This window comes from Anolis sagrei, chromosome 3 (genome assembly GCF_037176765.1).
Source record: "Anolis sagrei isolate rAnoSag1 chromosome 3, rAnoSag1.mat, whole genome shotgun sequence".
Taxonomy (NCBI): Eukaryota; Metazoa; Chordata; class Lepidosauria; order Squamata; family Dactyloidae; genus Anolis; species Anolis sagrei.
In genome coordinates, this window is record NC_090023.1 from 87,477,195 (window position 1) to 87,498,475 (window position 21,281).

General features: G+C 37.7%; 1 long non-coding RNA gene across 4 annotated transcripts in view; it reads right to left on the reverse strand.

Annotated features, from left to right (window-relative positions):
* LOC132769993 (uncharacterized) overlaps positions 1-21,281 on the reverse strand; it is a 71,350-nt gene that overhangs the window by 14,372 nt on the left and 35,697 nt on the right. For all 4 annotated transcript variants that reach the window (XR_010909665.1, XR_010909664.1, XR_010909666.1 and 1 more), the window contains 3 exons: positions 18,067-18,236; positions 13,420-13,603; positions 8,128-8,249 (listed from right to left, as the gene is read on the reverse strand). This is a non-coding gene — a long non-coding RNA (uncharacterized lncRNA). The remainder of the gene's footprint in view (positions 1-8,127; positions 8,250-13,419; positions 13,604-18,066; positions 18,237-21,281) is intronic.

Below are 21,281 nucleotides of genomic sequence, written 5' to 3' on the forward strand. Positions count from 1 at the left end.
TCCCAAAGAAGAATTTTGCCCTGTCATTAAATTTTGTTCTGTTCCCAAATAATAACTGGAATAACTTAAAGTTTCACCTGGACATTCAGAAATGTTCTTGACTCATCCAAAGAAAAGAGGCAAACACATTTACTAAGCACTGCAGCAAACTGGGGTGGACCATTGTTTCACTCTTTGCAGTTATAAAAATATGGAGAGTGGAGAAAAATTTCATGGGGTGGGATAATCTTATTTGAAGGGGTGATGTTCTCATTTTATTGCCACTAACTACTTTCAGTGGGTTATAGTAGGATATGCTCTCTCTCTCTCTCTCTGACACATACACACACCAGTAAAAAGCATTGGCAATATAAATGCAGTGTCAGGCATATAACTACTTTTGAGCATCAGCAAAAAGGGTATTTCCCCAGAGTCTGTGTAGAATTCAGTGTCATTGTCTTTAATAAGATGGTCAGTTTATCATAAGTTAAGACATGAAAAACACCCTCACATTCACTGAAGGCCTTGTCCTCTCAAAGGTTCCTGAATTGCTGATTAAGGCATTTAAACTCCTTGCTTATCAAAGTTCCCTAAGGAATACTGTTTCCTTATAAATCATTGGATGCATTTGGCTATTTTAGGGATGTAAATCTTACAAAAATGCATTCCTGCAGGTCAGAACAAACAATGTTGCTATTTTTCTTCTTGGGGGAAAAAAGACATGAAAACTGTGTAACTTTAGACTACTATTTCCAATAGTTATATTTCTGTATCCTAAAAATGCATGTAGCATTAAACAGCATTTAACAATTTTTCTGCATAAATAATGATAGCTGACATCCTCAATGACAGTTATGAATTGGTGGTCTAGATTTATGCACAATCTTTACACAACCCCTATTTTTGTGGCTAAGTAGAGACTGTAGATGCCCTCCAAGTCCTACCTGCTAATAATATCTGTTCCTGGATACCAAACACTTAAATTAAGCATTTACACTAATCTTTTTCTAGGCAAAGAAATATAATTTTCTGCAGTGACCATTTTATGCAAAAATTTTATGTTTCTATGCACATTGACACACTATTTCTCTTAAGGTTCTTTAAATACATGGCACCAATCTCCAGATATCACATTTCTTTTGCAACAGAGGGCAATGTACCATTTCCTCAGTTTTAACTTAATACTTAAATTGATTATGAGCTCTAGAAGAAAAAAATGCGTATTTTCAGACATCCACTTACAATTTGTCTTTTATTATAAAATTAAAATTGGGTGTCATCAGATTATTACTGTAATAATGTGTATCTGTAGGACCTTAGCTGGTTATTCATATCTAGCTTTCCAAGATTTACTGTCTTCTAATGTCTTGACTATCTTTTGCATTTTGATTAAGGACTGAGCCAAGGTATAGAAAAGCTTTAATTATTTCAATGCCAGTGAAAGAGCAGCCTGCTGATGTTCTCACCTTCCCTTACAAAAACAATCTATGGGTCCTGCTTCTCCCTGTCACAGTAAAGGTCACTCACAGAAGGCAGCGGAAATGGCAGCCAACTGTTTCTCAAGTAACATGAGAACAGAACCTTGTCAATTGCAGCAGCTGATTCTTGGAAAGTGGGGATGCAGGATAAGAATTGGGCTGGGATCTTCTGCATTGCACTGAACTATGGTGATTGGTTATGCATATGTGTCTCTCTCATACAGGATGACAGCCAGCAGTTTTTGCACAGAAATGTTACTGAACAGAATAAAGTATTATTTCTACACGGTATTTTTTCTGTGTAGAAATTTGTTTTCTATGCAGAAAATGTTTTATGTGCAGAAAATTGTGCATTTGTTCGGATGGATTAAGTTCAGAACTGTGAAATGTCTTATCTTTCTAGGATTCTCTTGATCAGAAACACATTGTCTGTTTTTTTTAAAAGAATGAATAAGTAATTACTAAAATGTGTTACAAATAACTCTGTCAACATTGTCATAGTGTTCTTGGATTAGAAAAGAGACATGAGAAATCTGAAAAATGTTGAATGCAACCCATAGTTATTTTTCTTAACTTTTTTCATTCTGGAACAAATTTAAATTTTATTATGGAATATTTTATTTTAGAATAATGAATAGTGTTTAACACAAAGCATTCTTATTTCTAAAAGCTATGTGAAATTTTTACGTAAGACTATATATAGCATCAAATTGCTACAAATCCTAATATTCTCTCAGTTCATTTTAGGGAAATGAGAGTGCTTGGTAGTAGGAAGAATTAGTGGAGACAGATTAATTTTCTGGGTTTTTTTTCCTGATGTTTTGTCCTTTTTCTATCTGTGTTTTTTTTTTGTCTGTTCCTCAGACTGGCAATATTAGAGAAGTTCCTCATAGTTTACATGTTCCTTACAAGTTAAGAACATGCAGCTGCATTTGTAGCAAATAAAAGTCCAATTTGTAATTATATTTTGAATAAAGTATACTTTTACTATGTATAAAATATGATGATTTTGTGCAATTAATTTATGTTCCAATGTAACAAAACAATTTTCAATCTATAATTACAGTGTTCCCCAAAAATCTTTTTTTATGGAAAAAATGAAAAAAAAACCACCTCTTTTGGCATCAACATTCCAATCTGTAAGAGATTTAAATCTGGTATAACATGACTCCCTTCTCTGACCCTTTTGGGAACTCTTCTACTTACAGATCACAGTCAGTAGAGTAATTATTCTAGCAAATTACTCTCTTGCCAGATGTGAAAAATCAAGTGAGAAAAGAGAATTCCACTCACAGTAAGACAGTTTTGCAAACAGAAGAGGTGTATACCTAATCCCAACCTTCTGCAACTGACACACTTTTAAATTAGGATTCCATCTTCTCTCTGTTCAAAGTATTGATCAAACGCTTTATTTAAAATGATTAAATCATTTCACAATCTCTAACAGCCATTCCTTTGACCAAGGATTCAAGTAATTTTGCAGTTAATTGATCTAAATGTATATCTTGATTATTTGGAAGCACTTTGCACCAATTCTTTGATACAATTTACTTAGCATAGTCTAAAGTAAACATGATCAACTCTTTTAAAACATGGTTGTTAGCACCATTAACTAAAGATTTTCAGTAGTTTCCCAATGATTATCACTCAAATAATTTTGTGTGCTTCTTGACAGAGATTTCACTGATAAGTGTGTCTCTAAACACTTTCACACTAAGATCAATGGATTTCCAGATTACAGAAGATGGTTCTACGGGATGTGTCTCCAACAAAATGATTTTGATCCTGTGCCTCAACGACCAACAAAGGGTGATTCTACACAGTAGAATTAATGCAATTTAAAAATACTTTAACTGCCATGGCTATGGAATCATAGGAGTTGTAGTTTTATAAGGTCTTTAGCCTTCTCTTGTAAACAGTGCTGGTACCTCACCAACTCCTATGATTCTATAATATTGAACTATGGCAGTGAAAGGGATGAAAAACTGTAGATGTATACAAAGCTGAGACATAAGGTATAAAATAACCTACACCATGAACAACCTAAAACATATATGTGAGACAACAGCAGAATATAATGGGGTTTGTGAAGGGGAAGGTTTCTGCCTGCTACATTGAATTATTACCAGGTGGAGGAGAAACATCTTTGCCCAGTTCCTCTCAATAAGGCCTGCCCCTGAACTGATTTTTTTTTAAAAAACGAACAAACTGTTGGGGCTGGGTGGTCAAGAGCTAAAAGAGAAACTAGGGCAAGTCATGTCTACTCCTCTCATCAATGCCAAAGTCAATTAAACCCAAGAAACATTCCTGGCCAGGACTACAACACCTCAAAGGCTACAAACAGATGCTCCAGGGAGTTTGCTTATGGAAGAAAAGTGGAGGCAATTTTCATAGAGCAAGAAAAGTGTAATTCTTTTCTGGACAATAAGGGTTTATAAGCACCACTGAGGTGGTGAAGTTAAAAAGAGAAAAGTCTATGCTGGTTTAGGCTCGGTTCTTTACTCGACTTTGTAGAAAGATTATAAACAGAGAGTTGTTTATTAAAAACCAGTATATTTTAACATATCCACCATCATATAAAGGAACATATAGCATCTGTAATGGAAGATATAGATACTTTGGTATACATTGGAATCATGTGTACTTTGGTATACTAGGGCATAAGATGAAGGTATTGTACCATTGGTGATACTGTGTCTGCCTTCAAGTTGCTTGTTGGCTTTTGGTAGCCCATTAATTTTGTAGAGTTTTCATAAGGAAGGAATATTCAGAGATAGTTTTGCCAATTTCTTCCCCTAAAATACAGTATAGTCTGGTTTTCATGGGCAATCTGCCATCCAAGTACTTACCAGAGCTGACCCTGCTTTCCTTCCAGGATCTGTTGCCTTTAGGGTATTAGATCACTAGCAAATAGTTAATACCAACCACAAATCTCTCACTTTGCACGAGGCCTCATAACAAATATAAAAAGATTGTGTAGGCATGCTGAACTTATTGCTGGTGCTCATGTTCTACTTTGCAAGGATGGGAATGAGACTGTTTTGTATCCCTCCAACCAAGAGTATATTGGTGTATTCTAAGGATACACCAATTTTGTAATCAGTACAAAATTAAACTGTCTTTTTTTGGCATTTTAAAACAAATTTTGCAACATTCTTTTTTATTTTTATATATACTTTAAGTTAGCCTATTTTTTTAAGATAGCCATTGTCTGACATGAGTAGCAAAACATTATCAATAAATACTCTCCTTATTTATTATTATTATAACATCAAGTAGAGACAATTTAAAGAAGCTTAGTTAAAGCTTCTATTCAATCCATGCGTGTTATTGTACTACTGCACAAATGGGAAGAACCATTGTATGGTGATATATTCCCCAGGCAAGAGAGTTTTCAAGTTCCAGATGGATGACACATTAATTAACTTCATTTTCTTCAGCTTTGCAATTCAACAGCATATCTGTTTTTCCTTACAATTTTCAGCTGCAATTTGGAAGCAGCCAGCTGCAATAATACCATGAAAAAGTTGACCTAGGTGTTTCATAGTGTAACTGATATTACGCTTTTTCTTTCAGATGGAAGTTTTTCATCTCAGTTTCCTGTTCTACTGTATATTTGAATGTAGTGTTTAACACGGGTTGTTGCCATAGGAAATGGGAAATAACTAAATTTCTTCAGTGCATTGATCTGATACTGTTTTTCCGTAGTGGTAAAACAGAATACTCCTATAAGATGAGAGGCTTTGTTGATAATAGAATTATTTTTGACAGGCCTGAAGCTGCACAGTATATATGACAGAAACCTGGAATGTGAGAAGCATGATTTAGGGGAAAATAATAAATTATAAAACAAGAAATGGAATGCATAAATTTAGCCATACTTAATGTGAATGAGCTAAATTGAACAAAAATGGCATATTCAGATAATTATGAGTGTTTTCCTGAACAACAAGTACAGTTGAATAATTTGGCAAATGGTGAATGGGCAAGAAGACACAAGGCAGCTTGGACAGCTTTTAACTGAAACTGGAGAGTGCTAACAGATGATAAGATGCCAATAAATGTCTGAGCAGACATCTTCAACACTACAGTTTTACCAACAATATTATACACATCTGAAACATGGGCAACAACAAAGTTAGAGGAGGAAAAACTGGCGGTGACTCAGAAAGCAATGGAAAGGAGGATGTGTGGTGTGACAATAACAGATAAAGTCAGCAATAAAGAATTGTGTCAAAGAACAGGGCTAGGTGATGTGGTCAATTAAATCTATGAAGCAAAAAGAAAATAGGCGGGGCATATAGCATGAACAGATACTACCAAAGGACATGTCGACTAATGAACTGGATACCAAGAGATCGCAAGTGGCCCTTGAACAGACCTCACACTCAATGAGCCGAGCCAATAGTTAAGGTATTTGGCCAGAAATGGAAAGGAAAAGCACAGGATTGTATATTTGGCAAATGGTAGATTTGCATGAAACCCAAAGAAGTGGATAACTGACAAATCAGATAGGATAGGATAGGATGAGCGTTTTGCTCTAGAAATGAAAATGAAAGAAGTAGTAGTTATCAAGATATAGCAAACTAAGTAGGGAATATAATATCAAGTGTATAAAGAGTAGCACCAATAGTTTATGGAAAATCTATCATTATAATTGTTTTTAAATTGTGTTAGATTTTAGCCACTCTTGTAAGCCACTCCGAGCCCCAGGGAAGTGGCGGCATATAAGTTCGAATAATAAATAAATAAATAAATAAATAATAAAATAACCATCATACAACTTTATCCTCTCACTACTGAGGCAGAAGAGGAAGAAAATGAAAGATTCTACATGGGCATCTGGGAGGAAATCTAAGCAACTAACCAACTGACCAACAAAAATAATTAACATTCCCCAGGGGGAAAAGCACATATTGCATTCCCCAGGGGGAAAAGCACATATTCAGGTTATTGTACTGATGTCTCATGTAAGCAAAGTGATGTTCAAGATTTTACATCAAAGATGTTTATCATTTAGGTAGCAAGAGATGCCAAATATTCAAGCAGGGTTAAGAAAAGGAAGAGGCAATGTGGGTCGTTCATGTTGGATAATTGAATGCACCAAAATATTTTGGGAAAAATCTGTAGCAAAGCCTTTTATTGGGTATATCACGAGAAACCATTTATCATTCCAAAAGAAGTGGCTTTGGCACAACATCTAATTGTTCACATGTGTAACTTATACTCAAACATCAGAGCACAATGTGGAGAAACACAGTTGTTTCCAACTGGCAAGGGGATCAGGCCAATCTGTATTTTTTCATCCTATCAATTGGATTTGTATGCAGAAAATATCATATGAAAAGCTAGATCAGGAGACAACATCAATGGCAGATTTGCAGAAACATGCAGATGACACCATATTACTAGCTTCTGCTAATCCTTGAAAGAACTACTGATGGAATTTCAGGAAGAGTGTAAAAAAGGGCTGCCTTTAAATACTAAAAATAACCAAGAAACTGTTGATGATTTGCATAACTTTAAAGTGGATGATAAAGAAATATAAATGATTAAAGTTTGACAGGCAGAAGTGGGGCTATGGATTATTTTTGCAAGGGAAGGTGAGAACGTCAGCCAGCTGCTGTCTCACTGACACCGAAACAATTAAAGCTTTTCTATACCTTGGCTGAGTCCTTAATTGAAATGCAAAATGTAGTCAAAATATCACAAGGCTAAGATTTGGAAATACAGGCATGAGGAACTAGATAATATCCTCAAGATAACATATTAATACATCAATAAGCTGATGGAACCCAATTCTAATTTTATAATAGAAGACATGCAAGTGGATGCCTGAAAAAATGCTTTTTTTTCTCTAGCACTAACAATAAGTGTAAGCACTAAGCAGTAAGTGGCATGCTAAAACTAGGGAAATGGATCATTGCCCTTTGTAGCAAAAATTATGTGATCCCTGGAGACCAGTACTATGTATGTGGAGAACCTGCAGAAGAATAGAGTGTGGAAGTGGATAGAAACAGAAGCTTTTATATTAAATGGTTACTGCAAAAAGTTTTTTATCTTCATCTATGGAAAGTTAAGTGCAGGTGCTGACTGTAAATGTTTGGTTACAAACAGCCATTGGTACTTTGATCTGATGATTCTGAATACGATCCTGTTTTCAGCTCGTGTGGCCTAATGTTCCACCATCATAGTTACAGGGAGGTCTGGATGTCAGAGTGGGATGAAGTAGGCAGCCAGCCCAGCAGTAAGTAGTACAAGGACATTTTCCCAATATACCACCATGGCTAATCATTGGAAGAGGCTGTGTTCAGGTGGTATCTAGCAGCTATTATTTTGCAAAATTGACTGTTGCATAAGAAGGTATTGGATACTTCTTTATACATAGCACTGTATAAAAAAACCATACCCCAAGAGTTCCTTGCAATACGCTGGCGTAGACTATTCCAATGGCTATTCTCATTTTATAATCCCAAAACAGCTGATGAGAGATATAAACAGAGAACTCTCCAACAATTCCCTTGTTCTCATATTTCTGAAATTAAGCAGATCTTTAATTTACACAGTGGACACCAGCATTGCAGACAAGTGACCCCAAAGGGAAATGGGGTTCCATAGGGCAAATTTAAAGACATCAGAAGGGCGAGGAGAGGTGTAATGAATCCCTTACCTTAGCTAGCTGGCAAAAGCCTAAGGAAGTGGGCCTGGCGAAGACACGGCATCCATTTTCAGAAAGGGAGACAGGGAGATGCCATCTTAGGTTAGGTTTGCCTTAAGGGGGCGTGTTCTAGTCTAGGAGGGAAAAATCAGAAGGCTAGGATTGGTTAGAAAGATGGGGAGGAGCCTAAGTGGTCTGAAGGAAAAAGTGTCTTTTAAACTGAGGTTTGAGGTCCCAGTTTGCCAGTTGGAATTTGGAACAGGTAGAGATGAAGTGTGGGTGTTAACGAGAGCAGCTTGGGTTTTGAAGAAGAAGTTTGGGTCAGTCTTTTGAGTAGTATTCAGAGTAGCTATTGAGAATATAGCTAGAATACTGTGGGAGCAGAACCTCATTAGTGGTCTGTTCATTTCCTAAGGAAGGCTAGTTCAGGGTTTTGGCTAGATTCCTAAGGGGGATTTTTGGGAGTTACTTTCAGAGATTCATTTCCTGAAGTAATTTTCTGTGTTGAAACTTTTAAGACTTGTAACCCAGAAGTTTTTAAGATCTTTACTCAAAAACAACCAGAAGCTTTTTATGCCAGTATTTTACTGAAAGCAATAAGCATTTGTACCAGAATATTCTCCAGCAAAGGATCACCGCCTTGTCGGGGCGCTGGAGCTTGAGCACCTCAATGATGTCATGAGCGAAACCGTGAAGGGCCACCCAAGACGGGACGGTTGTGGCAGAGAGGTCAGACCAAGCGTGATCCCTGGGGAAGGCAATGGCAAACCACTCCAGTATCCTTGCCAAGAAAACTAAATGGACCAGTACAACCAGAGATATGTCGATATGCCATTGGAAGATGGGACTCCCAGGTCTGAAGATGGCCAAAATGCTACTGGGGAGGAGCAGAGGATAAGTTCAACTAGCCCCAGATGTGATGACGCAGCTAGCTCAAAGCCGAAAGGAAGGCTAGCGGCCGACGGTACTGGAGGTGAACGACGAATCCGATGCTCTAAAGATCAACACACCATAGGAACCTGGAATGTAAGATCTATGAGCCAGGGCAAATTGGATGTTGTTATTGGTGAGATGTCAAGACTAAAGATAGACATTCTGGGGGTCAGCGAACTGAAATGGACTGGAATGGGCCACTTCACATCAGATGACCACCAGATCTACTACTGCGGACAAGAGGAACATCGAAGAAATGGAGTAGCCTTCATAATTAATAAGAAATTCGCTAAAGCGGTGCTTGGATACAACCCAAAAAATGACAGAATGATCTCAATTCGAGTGCAAGGAAAGCCTTTCAACATCACAGTGATCCAAATATACGCCCCAACCACAGCTGCTGAAGAAGCAGAAGTAGATCAGTTCTATGAGGATCTGCAGGACCTACTGGATAATACACCAAAAAGAGACATTATTTTCATTACAGGAGACTGGAATGCCAAGGTGGGAAGTCAAATGACAACTGGGATCACAGGCAAGCATGGTCTGGGAGAACAAAATGAAGCGGGACGCAGGCTGATAGAATTCTGCCAGGAAAACTCGCTGTGTATAACGAATACTCTCTTCCAACAACCTAAAAGACGGCTTTATACATGGACCTCACCAGATGGTCAACACCGAAATCAGATTGACTACATCCTTTGCAGCCAAAGGTGGCGGACATCCATCCAGTCGGTGAAAACAAGACCTGGGGCTGACTGTAGCTCAGATCACGAACTTCTTATTGCCCAATTTAGAATAAAACTAAAGAGATCAGGGAAAATACACAGACCAGTTAGATATGATCTCACTAACATTCCTAGCGAATATACAGTGGAAGTGAAGAACAGATTTGAAGGACTAGATTTAGTAAACAGAGTCCCAGAAGAACTATGGACAGAAGTCCGCGACATTGTTCAGGAGGCGGCAACAAAGTACGTCCCAAAGAAAAAGAAAACCAAGAAGGCAAAATGGTTGTCTGCTGAGACACTGGAAGTAGCCCAAGAAAGGAGGAAAGCAAAAGGAAACAGGGATAAGGGGAGATATGCCCAGTTAAATGCGCAATTCCAGAGGTTAGCCAGAAGAGATAAGGAACTATTTTTAAACAAGCAATGCATGGAAGTGGAAGAAGACAACAGAATAGGAAGGACAAGAGACCTCTTCCAGAAAATTAGAAACATTGGAGGTAAATTTCAGGCAAAAATTGGTATGATAAGAAACAAAGATGGCAGGGACCTAACAGAAGCTGAAGAGATCAAGAGAAGGTGGCGAGACTATACAGAAGATCTGTATAGGAAGGATAACAATATCGAGGATAGCTTTGACGGTGTGGTGAATGAATTAGAACCAGACATCCTGAGGAGTGAGGTTGAATGGGCCTTAAGAAGCATTGCTAACAACAAGGCAGCAGGAGATGATGGGATCCCAGCTGAACTGTTTAAAATCTTAAAAGATGATGCTGTCAAGGTGATGCATGCCATTTGCCAGCAAATATGGAAAACACAAGAATGGCCATCAGACTGGAAAAAATCAACTTATATCCCCATACCAAAAAAGGGAAATGCGAAAGACTGCTCAAACTTCCGTACAGTGGCCCTTATTTCTCATGCCAGTAAGGTAATGCTCAAGATCCTGCAAGGAAGACTCCAGCAATACATGGAGCGAGAGTTGCCAGATGTTCAAGCTGGGTTTAGAAAAGGCAGAGGAACGAGAGACCAGATTGCCAATATCCGCTGGATAATGGAGAAAGGCAGGGAGTTTCAGAAAAACATCTACTTCTGCTTCATTGACTATTCTAAAGCCTTTGACTGTGTGGATCATAATAAATTGTGGCAAGTTCTTGGTGGGATGGGCATCCCAAGCCACCTTGTCTCTCTCCTGAGGAATCTGTACAAGGACCAAGTCGCAACAGTCAGAACTGACCACGGAACAACAGACTGGTTCAAGATTGGGAAAGGCGTACGGCAAGGCTGCATCCTCTCACCCAACCTTTTTAACTTGTATGCAGAACACATCATGCGATGTGCGGGGCTGGATGAATGCAAAGCTGGGGTGAAAATTGCTGGAAGAAACATTAACAACCTCAGATATGCAGATGACACCACTCTGATGGCCGAAAGCGAGGAGGAGCTGAGGAGCCTTCTAATCAAGGTGAAAGAAGAAAGCGCAAAAGCCGGGTTGCAGCTAAACGTCAAAAAAACCAAGATTATGGCAACAAGAATGATTGACAACTGGAAAATAGAGGGAGAAACTGTGGAGGCCGTGACAGACTTTGTATTTCTAGGTGCAAAGATTACTGCAGATGCAGACTGTAGCCAGGAAATCAGAAGACGCTTACTTCTTGGGAGGAGAGCAATGTCCAGTCTCGATAAAATAGTGAAGAGTAGAGACATCAGACTGGCAACAAAGATCCGCCTAGTCAAAGCCATGGTATTCCCTGTAGTAACCTACGGATGTGAGAGCTGGACCTTAGGGAAGGCTGAGCGAAGGAAGATCGATGCTTTTGAGCTGTGGTGTTGGAGGAAAGTGCTGAGAGTGCCTTGGACTGCGAGAAGATCCAACCAGTCCATCCTCCAGGAAATAAAGCCCGACTGCTCACTGGAGGGAAAGATACTAGAGACAAAGTTGAAGTACTTTGGCCACATCATGAGGAGACAGGAAAGCCTAGAGAAGACAATTATGCTGGGGAAAGTGGAAGGCAAAAGGAAGAGGGGCCAACCAAGGGCAAGATGGATGGATGGCATCCTTGAAGTGACTGGACTGACCTTGAGGGAGCTGGGGGTGGTAACGGCCGACAGGGAGCTCTGGCGTAGGCTGGTCCATGAGGTCACGAAGAGTCGGAGACGACTGAACGAATGAACAACAACAACCAGAATATTTCAAGCCTGTTCAATAAACGTTCTTGTTAATTTTGTCAACTTATACCAGCCTCAGTGTGAATACCTTTGTAGTCATAGCATTATTCAAGCCAACTTTCAGCAGCCTCTAAGAAAAGTATAATGACCTAGAGTGTGTTACTGAACAATCTCTCAGTAATACCTCAGCCTGTTTATTCTTAATATGGTTGGCAGCGGAATTCTTTTGAATAATCATTTTAAGTCTCTCAATTCCAGTGGTTCCCAGTTCCTAACTTTTAAATATATAGTGGATCAACAACCATACTCCCTCTATATTTTTGGTGAGCTAGTCTGTAGTGGAGGTGTATATTGTTATAATTTGGTTGAGCAGGTGGGGATTATTTTTCTATATTTCCCCATCTGATAAATCAATATAAAATCTTACTACTACTCGGCTGCGTCACTATAAGAGACAATGACAAGATATCGGCTCGTGTGCACTTTGTTACATCCACATTGACACTAATGAGGTGCAAAGCATGTTGGAGAGTCATTAAGAAACAAAAATTAAAAGGAAACTTCGGGTGGATGTCCCAAACTTTTTATGGTTCCCTTCAATCTGTATTATCCAAATCTTTCTGGATGCCATGAAACCATTTCCTGAGACTAATGGCTCTGTGTGAGGACTCTCCTTAAGGTACCAGAGTTCTTAATCCCACTTTCTTACTCCAGATTAAGTTTCTGTGTGGAAGTGCCCTCAATTAGGCTACTTTAAAATCCCAAAAGGATTCTCCCCACTTTCTTTGACTATGGTTATATGATATAGCTATTGAATGTAAACTGGGAAAAGATTTGATAATAACAGATACCTTTGACAGTATTGTTGCAGAAAATTATGACAAATTAGACATTAAGATGATTAATTTTACACTATGTGTCAAAGATTCAGTATCCTATTCCCAAACAGAGTTGGAATTTGCACAAAGCCCCATAAATAATGTCACATTGCAGCAAGGAAATGAATTTTGTTTACTGCCAGGTTACTATTACCTTATATCTGCCTCATATGTCAAGTTTAAAGCAGCAATATTTGGAAATGATGGGGTGTTGTTGTGAAAGGATAGAATGATAGTGCCCAAAGCAACCTGTTTTAGAGAGTGCATGAATGAAAAATTATCAGCTGAGAGCTAAAAATGTGCTATAATGGCCCCATTGAATCTATGTACTGAACAGATAGTTGTGTTTATTTATCAAAGTGTTCCATACCAGAAATAGGTCCATATGAATAAACAATGACATGTTACAAAGTACACAGTGCTATCTTTTTATGTATTGGCAAATATTATCTTCTGCTTTTAAAATAAGTGATGAATCTTGTGACCTGTTAAAGACTCTTTATGAACATGGGGAGAGTACTGTGGCATCTTACCAAGAGGTCCTACCTATTTCATTACTCTATTCGTGGTTTCACAAAGAGGCTACAAAGATTACTTACAGCCTTGTCACATATGCTGGCAAAGGTGTCCTAGATCACTTCATCCTGCCAGCAGTCGTGAAGGTGGCATGGGGATGCATTACCCCATGCTCCATTCTGTCACAGCTTCCCCCCTTCCTCATCACACGGAGGGAAGCCCTTTTTTGGTGGTTCAACTCATCTTTTCACGCTGTTGTCTGCCGTTCTATGGGAACATGTAAAAATCAATATTCTAAACACAGTCATAATAGTTTAAAGGCAGATTTATATCAACTTTTTTAAAACTCACAAAACCCATCATTAATAATGCATATTTCATTTTTTAAAAAACCAGCATAATCTCTTAATGTTCCATACATCTTAAAATGCAGGACCTAGATACAGGAAATACTCAGGAAAATTTTGCTGCTCAACTTTTGCTGCAAAATATAAATAGGCTCAAACATAAAACAAAGTCTAATACTTGGGATTTTATTTTTTAAAGAGTGGTGATGCAATTTTTCCCTTTCCTTATTAGCTTATTAGCTAAAACAATGAAAAAGGCTTCTGTACCTTTACTGGGAGTATATAAGAAGAAATTTCAGCAGACAGACTGCATCACAAGCAACACCTATTGAAATCCCTCTTCTACCCAGCTGTCAAAGTACAGACGCTAAGTCCCTATTTTACATGGCAACATTACCATTGGAATAAGTAGGCACTTTCCTTCTGGACCTTATAATAGCTGGGATGGGATCTTAATCAAGTTCATAATGGGGGAAGTCAGAGTTAAACCTCCCTATTTTGTGGGCTTTGGTCCCACTGAAAATTTCCCTCTCTTGCTACAGCAACTTTTTTTTTCAAAACTAGCAACAGATGGGGTGGTTAATGATGTGTTTGATGTCATGTCCAGTCAAGTTTGGTTCTCACTGTCTTTAATTAATCATTCCCAAAAATATGCTTATTTTATTATTGAATGTACTTACACACAATAACAATTTTACACTGTATAAAAGATACATATGGGATAGGACAAATTCACTACAAATTAGGACACATTAAGTACCAAATAATACTGAAAGGGGGGGGGGGGGAGAGAGAAAAGAGAGGAAAATGGGGCTTGGTTTCCAGCTGTCTAGGTGATGGTAGTATTTCATTTTTTTTTTAAAAAAAAACGAACTTCCTTTAGTATTAAAAATATTGGCTTTTTACTTATTTCTTTAAACTAAATAAAATAAGCTCTTTTCTACCTATTATAAAATCTAGAATTCTTCATAGGCTATGGCTGATAACCAATATTCAACAATAGATCGCCAATTTAGCTTAAATTACATTACATTTACTGACATTTATCAATTTGTCTATTTTTGCCAAATTGTATATCTTCAATGGCCAAACTTCAGTTGACAGAGGTGCTCTGTTTCTCGCTTCTGATGTATGTTGTAATCTTGCAGCCCTGATCATATGTTGTAGAATTCTTTAATATTTTTTTCATGTTATTCTTCCAGTATGCCCAATAAGAAGAGTTCTAGTTTTATCTGTATCACAATGTTTAAAATTTTCTCCATTATATAATGGGTACATCTCTCTTCTTCCCTAACCATCTTGGTAGCTTGATTTTCAGTTTCTTGATTTTCAACATTTTAGTGACACAACAGGTAAATTAGAATTAAATGTTATTATATATTATATTAAATGTTATTATATGGGAAGAGGCCACCAGGGGGTGCTAGAGAGAGAAGGGTTGTCCTGTGTATGGGGGTGGAAGGTAGGTTGAAGGAGGAAAACCATTAACCCCAGTTTTCATGTTATCCCCCCACACACACACACACACCTATGTCCCCGTTGTGGTAACAAGCCTTGATTATGATATGGAGAGATGGGAGGTATAATGACCAGTGAAAATGCCCCCCCCCCCCCAATAAATGGGACAATCCTTCTCTCTCTAGCACCCCCTGGTGACCCCCACCCAGATAATGGAACAATACCTATTTTTTATGTGAGCATTTTGCACAAATACAAACTTTTATTGAAAAAAATCTGCTGCTACTGAAGATAATAGAGAAGGGAATATCACAAAGTGTACAGGAATCGTGACAGGACTCTGCTTCTTAAAATGTCACAGAGTGTCTTAAAAAAGATGAGGATCTTCAAAAAGATGGAAGAGTAAGTGCTCTAATCCATGGTGATATTTGGATTTATTTAATGTTGTTAAATAAAACTCCTTATTAACTAAGTGAACATTTCTCCTTAGGAAAGTACATTGGTTGGATCCAATTCAATCCAAATTAGAAAAGATGACTGAGGGCCATCTGAGCTGACACTAGACCAAGTGTCTGGGGTGGAGAACATTAGCAATTTCCAACATCCCTCAACTCAAGAGGGTTTAGTATTCAACATAGTCGGAGCTGATCTAGTATCAGTTCTGCTGGCTCTCAGCCATCATAATAAATTAGGAATGAAATCAGAAAATACTCAATATGAAAACACAGCTTAAACCAAAATACTTTTTCTTGGGAATGACAGATATGGATATGGACATATTGTTTAATTATGTAATAATGGCAGCTAGAATAGTTTACTTGGAGAGTAAATGGCTAATAAAAGTATTGGATAGTATGAATATGGATAAATTGACCCAATTAGTAACAAAATATCAAGGAAAACCCAAGAAAACAATGGATTGCCTACCTTTTAAAGAATATATGTTAAATGAAAATTTGAATATGATAATATAGTTCAATAAGTTTACTGAAGAATTATCTCATTTAAAAAAGGATGAATGAAGAGTGTAGACTAAAAATGGGAAATCTACAAACAAACTAAACTACAATGAAGATGATTGGAAGTGTCCCCCTTCGAGGGGAGAAGGGCAGGGTAGAAATGCATGAAATAAATAAATAAATAATGAACCTTCCCCCTTTCCCCTTATTCCCTTTACCCTCTTCCCTTCCCAACCACTTTCCCGTTCCTGTTCTATCATCTTATATTATTTCCTGCCCTTCCTTTAATGTTTTTAGGAAAACATATATTTTAATAAAAATATTTTAAAAAATAAATTAGGAGTGCACTCTTAACCAAGATGACAGTTTTACTGGCAAGTCTCTCAACTGCTAGGTTTTTGAGGTCAGATAGGAAAAGACTTTGGTGTTTAATCCCAATTCCAGCAGCCAGGTTGTTTATGAGTTAGAATTGTATGTTAATTATACTTACAGTAGGTCATTGAAGCTAATAGTCATAATTTGGGCCCCTTCTACACTGACATATACAATCTAGATTATCTGCTTTGAAGTGGATTATATGGCAGTATAGAAGGGACCTACGTTTAGTCTCTCTAAACAAGCATATTTAAGCCAACAAAGCCTATGATAAACAAGTTCCTTTTTATGATGTCTCTTTCTTCCTTGACTTCTGTCTAACTGGAAGCTAGCTTTTTAGCAACATCAACATTGGTAGGACAGTGAAGATTTCCCCGATCAGACTGCAATGGCATGCTTCCAATAAGCAATTCAATGAAGCTTGAGCTAAGATTCTTCTCTATCTTATCCCATTATAGTTGTGTGTACCTGACTACAACAAGGAAAAGACACGTTAAATGGCAACTACCTCAGAGTAGCCTTTCTCATCAGCTACCAGCATTTTAAGAAACTAACGGGAGAATTATAAGAAAGGTGGAGGCTAGAGAAAGTGGGGGAAAGTCTCCCTGGATAAATATTTAAGGAACTGTCCAAATGGATTTTAGAAGATTCAGAATGCTTTTGCTTACTTATGTGAGGCCCGTGTTGATGAATGTATTGTTAGGTTTGAATGAAAAGCCATCTCAAATATGTAGGAAAATGAAGAAAGCTGAGTTATATCTGTAATTGTATTGAGGCTTCTCTTAGGTTTGACTGTGTCAATGTCCAACTCATTGGAGAGTTCTTAGTAAATATGTTAAGGTTTATTTTGTTAAAGTAAAATTTTATTTCTAGTTAGTGGTGTTAAATTACTTTACTATACTTTGAGGCCTCAAATATATTTCTGTTTTTAATCATCCCAGGCATATAATACAAACATCTTTAAGCATCCTGTTCATCTTTCTTTTAAAGCAATTGACTGCATTTCACATCTTCATTGACTAGTTAAAATATAACATTTTTGCTTACAGTACGATACAATAAATGTCTTTGGATATTTATTTCAATTTAAACAAATAACATAATTTTCAGGGTTTTCTTGAAAAAAAAACTATTCGTTTTTCCATTATAAAATTAGCATTCAAAAACTTGGTTGTCACAAGGTTTGTCAGTACGAATAATACTGCTGAAGGTAAGTAGAATTAAGTTCCCTTCTCCAAGCAATCCAAATTATTTGTATTATCTTTCGTGGTCACATTTATATTTTTGTGGTCTAATACTTTTCCCACACCTTTCGAAAGCAGTTTTCTGCCACCTAATTCCTCAATTGACAAAAACAATCAAAGAGTGTCATGACACCTAAGAAAATAACAAATTTATTCTCAACATTGTGGTTTCATATACTGTTTTTATAGAAAATGTGTTATGTTCCCATGTCTGCAACAGCATTTGTACAATACAAGTGATATTTCAAATAATGTTGTTCATTAGTTGTAAATGATAGGCTCTTTCTTCAGAGTTCTAATTCTAGCACCCAGGAAGCATTTTTATAATGTTAAGAACATCAATTTACCTAGATGTGTTATCCTGCAGTCTGCCAAGCTCTGAGCAAATGTGCTTGGCTTCATAGTTTGTCGCCCCCACGAAGCCTGCTCCTCTAGATAGACAGCAGATGTATTGTCACATTCTCATTCACATTCAAGATGTACACCACATTCCTAAATTGAGTTTGACTGTATGACCCTGCAAACCACAGAAACCACAGAACAGATTTCTAAATGTTGACAGTGTAGATCAGCTAGCGCATGTCTATTTTCTTGAAAACTGATAAAGACCTGTTTTGTTTTTGATACATACCCACACAATCACCAGCCTAAATTATTCCTTTAAATAATGTTTCTCAGCTGAGCAGCATGAATCTCAATAGGTTTGGTAGAACCTTATCACCACTGACAATGTGGCATTCCCCCTTCTCTCTTTCTTTTAATAATGCTTTGGCATATATTTTAAACCATCCCTATGTTTTGTTTTGTTTTGTTTTTTAAATGAATTTCCCAGTCTAAATCTGATGACAGATAGAAAGGGTAGTTTGGCAAGCTGGTTATGAAGTAGGATTCCAACACTGCACATTTAAAAAGGGCTATTGTTCACCGAATCAAACCATGGTCTCTACCTGATTATAACCAATTTCTATACTTTACTCAGAAAACTTCCCCTGGCCTACAACTGAAGACTAGTCCCTTAGCTCTGTAGACTTTAGTCTCTGTAATGCTTGAGAAAGTCTGACATATAGTGACTGGAGATGGTACTATATGCTGTTAAATAATAATAATAATTAATAATTAATAATACATTTTATTTATAACCCGCCACCATCTCCCCGGAGGGGACTTGGGGTGGCTAATATGAGGCCAGGCCCAAAATAATACAACCTAATATACACACAATAACAAAATACATCATAACAAAATATGAAATAACCAATAAATTCAACAATATAAAATAACATGATAAAATCAGAAAAAAAGGGTGGGCCAAATGTATGACGTAAAATGTTAAAAAGTTAAAACCCTGGGTGAGATAGGGATGAAAGAGAGGAGCCCAACAAGGAGGAGCAGTGGAATTTAGCCATTTTGGGGGCCAGGGGCAGGTGCTTTATTCTGAGGGCAGCTATAGGTTAAAACAACTAAATGGGTTAAGTGGTCACTCTTCGAAGGCACATCAGAAGAGCCAGGTTTTTAGATCTTTCTGAAAAGCAGCTAGGGTGGGGGCTTGCCTGGTCTCCCTAGGCAGCGAGTTCTAAAAGCGGGACCCACAGCAGAGAAGGCCCTCTCCCTTGTACCCATTTAATTCATTTTAGAACAAAACGGTCTTCAGTTGTGTGTGTAGTTAGGTTCCCTTTAGTACTTCAATTAAGTTTTTGGTATGTTGGATTTAAAGTTCTGGAACTATGATTCTGAAAGACAGGCATTGGTTTTTTGCCCTTCTGTAGCCTCATTTGCACTTACCCACATCCATATTCACAAGCCTACACTGTTGCTTACAATAACTAACCATATTTCAAATCCTGTATTTTCTCTTCCATTCCTAAGATAAAATTGTCTAAAGCCTATATATAATCCCAAGTGAAATAGACCAATTGAAACAGATGTTGAAACACCTTCAGTAAAGCCTGTTGCTTCAATGGCTGTATTCTAAGTGGACTACCAATACATTTGAGGTCAAACTGGGCCCCTAGAATGGCAGGAATAAGGTGATGTCATGCTCTTCCATGCCCAAAAACAAGCAAAACCACCTTGCAGGATGCATAGGCCATCTCTCTCAAAACTGTGTAGGACTACATTATGGTTGGGAGCCATAAAGGCAGGAGATAATAACTAGCATAAAGAGGAGCATAGGCAGGAAAGCAAGCAGGACTGCAGTCATCTGATGATCTGTTTAAAGAATGTACATGAAGTCTGAGTTTTGTAATGAACATCAACCCATGTCATTAGATAAGACATTCAGCAGCCTTTGTAAAGCATTTTTGTACTTCAGGAAATACTCTCCTCAATTTCCTCTCCATTTGGTGTCATGGATAGAGTGCTGTAGTATGATAGTGGAAACCCAGTTTCAAACTTCCACTTTGGTATGAAGATCACTAGTCATATTGAGCTAATCACTTTTTCTCAGTCCCACATACATAAAAGGCTTGTCGCTATTGATAGCAGCAAAATGCAGGTACTAACAAACCATAAAGTTTTTTTTCATTACCTTTGTCTTTAGTCCCCAAAATTCTAGCACTGAAGAAAGTGAGACATTGAAATTTTTCACACCTAGCACTCTTAGATTTGTGTTCACATAACTTTACCTGCTTGCTTTTTTGGATGTCTACACTATTTTTCTAATCATACAACTAATGTTTAAGATACTGCAGCGCTACAAATTTGAGGGTTAAAGGGAAGAGGTGATAATTCATATTTTGTGGGCCCAATGCCCTAATTGCCTCCAACCCCCAGCTACTATCTGTCTTACATAATATAGATACCAGAGTACAATTGAGGGAAGCAAAACCATTTGCACTGCCTTGAATCTTTTGGAAGAAAGGCAGGATATAAGTGTAATGAATAATCACCACAAAAGTCAAAGCATTTATACATATGCTTGTATGTTTGTCTGTAATATAAAGGCAGTTGTGAGGTGAAGTGGCCATCTGTGATATCATTGGATTGGCTGTTGCAAGGTAAAGGACTGGTGGTTGCTATGTCATGTTCTGGGGCTTTCCCAGTACCAGGGCTGAGGTTTATTCAAACAAACACAATGTAAGCCAAGACCATATTTATTTATAAAGAAAACTAAAGTCTGGAGTCTTTCAGGGTCTAGCCAAAATAACAGAATTGAGGCACACAGCCAGACTAATGATGATCACAAGTCAAGGTCAAGAGTCCAATTAATACAGACAGAGTACTACAGAGCCAGGTCAGGAACAAGAACAAACAATAGCCAAGCTTGCAATCAGATGCCAGTAATTCACTTATCAGATCTCATAAAAGAAGACCAAGATTCCAAGAGAACAATCCAAAGTTGAGAGTTTTGAAGGTAAGGGATACAAACTGAAGTCCAAGTTCATGAATCAAGCCAGAAATCAGTCCAGAATTCAGAGTCACAGATACAGGATACAACAGGGTCCAGAGCAGGATTACAGGAATGAAGGCCAGAGTCCAGAATTCTAACCCAGGGGCAGCAAAGCCAAGATCCATGACAAGGATACAAAGGTACAACATTATCTGCTACCAAAGAGCTATTATT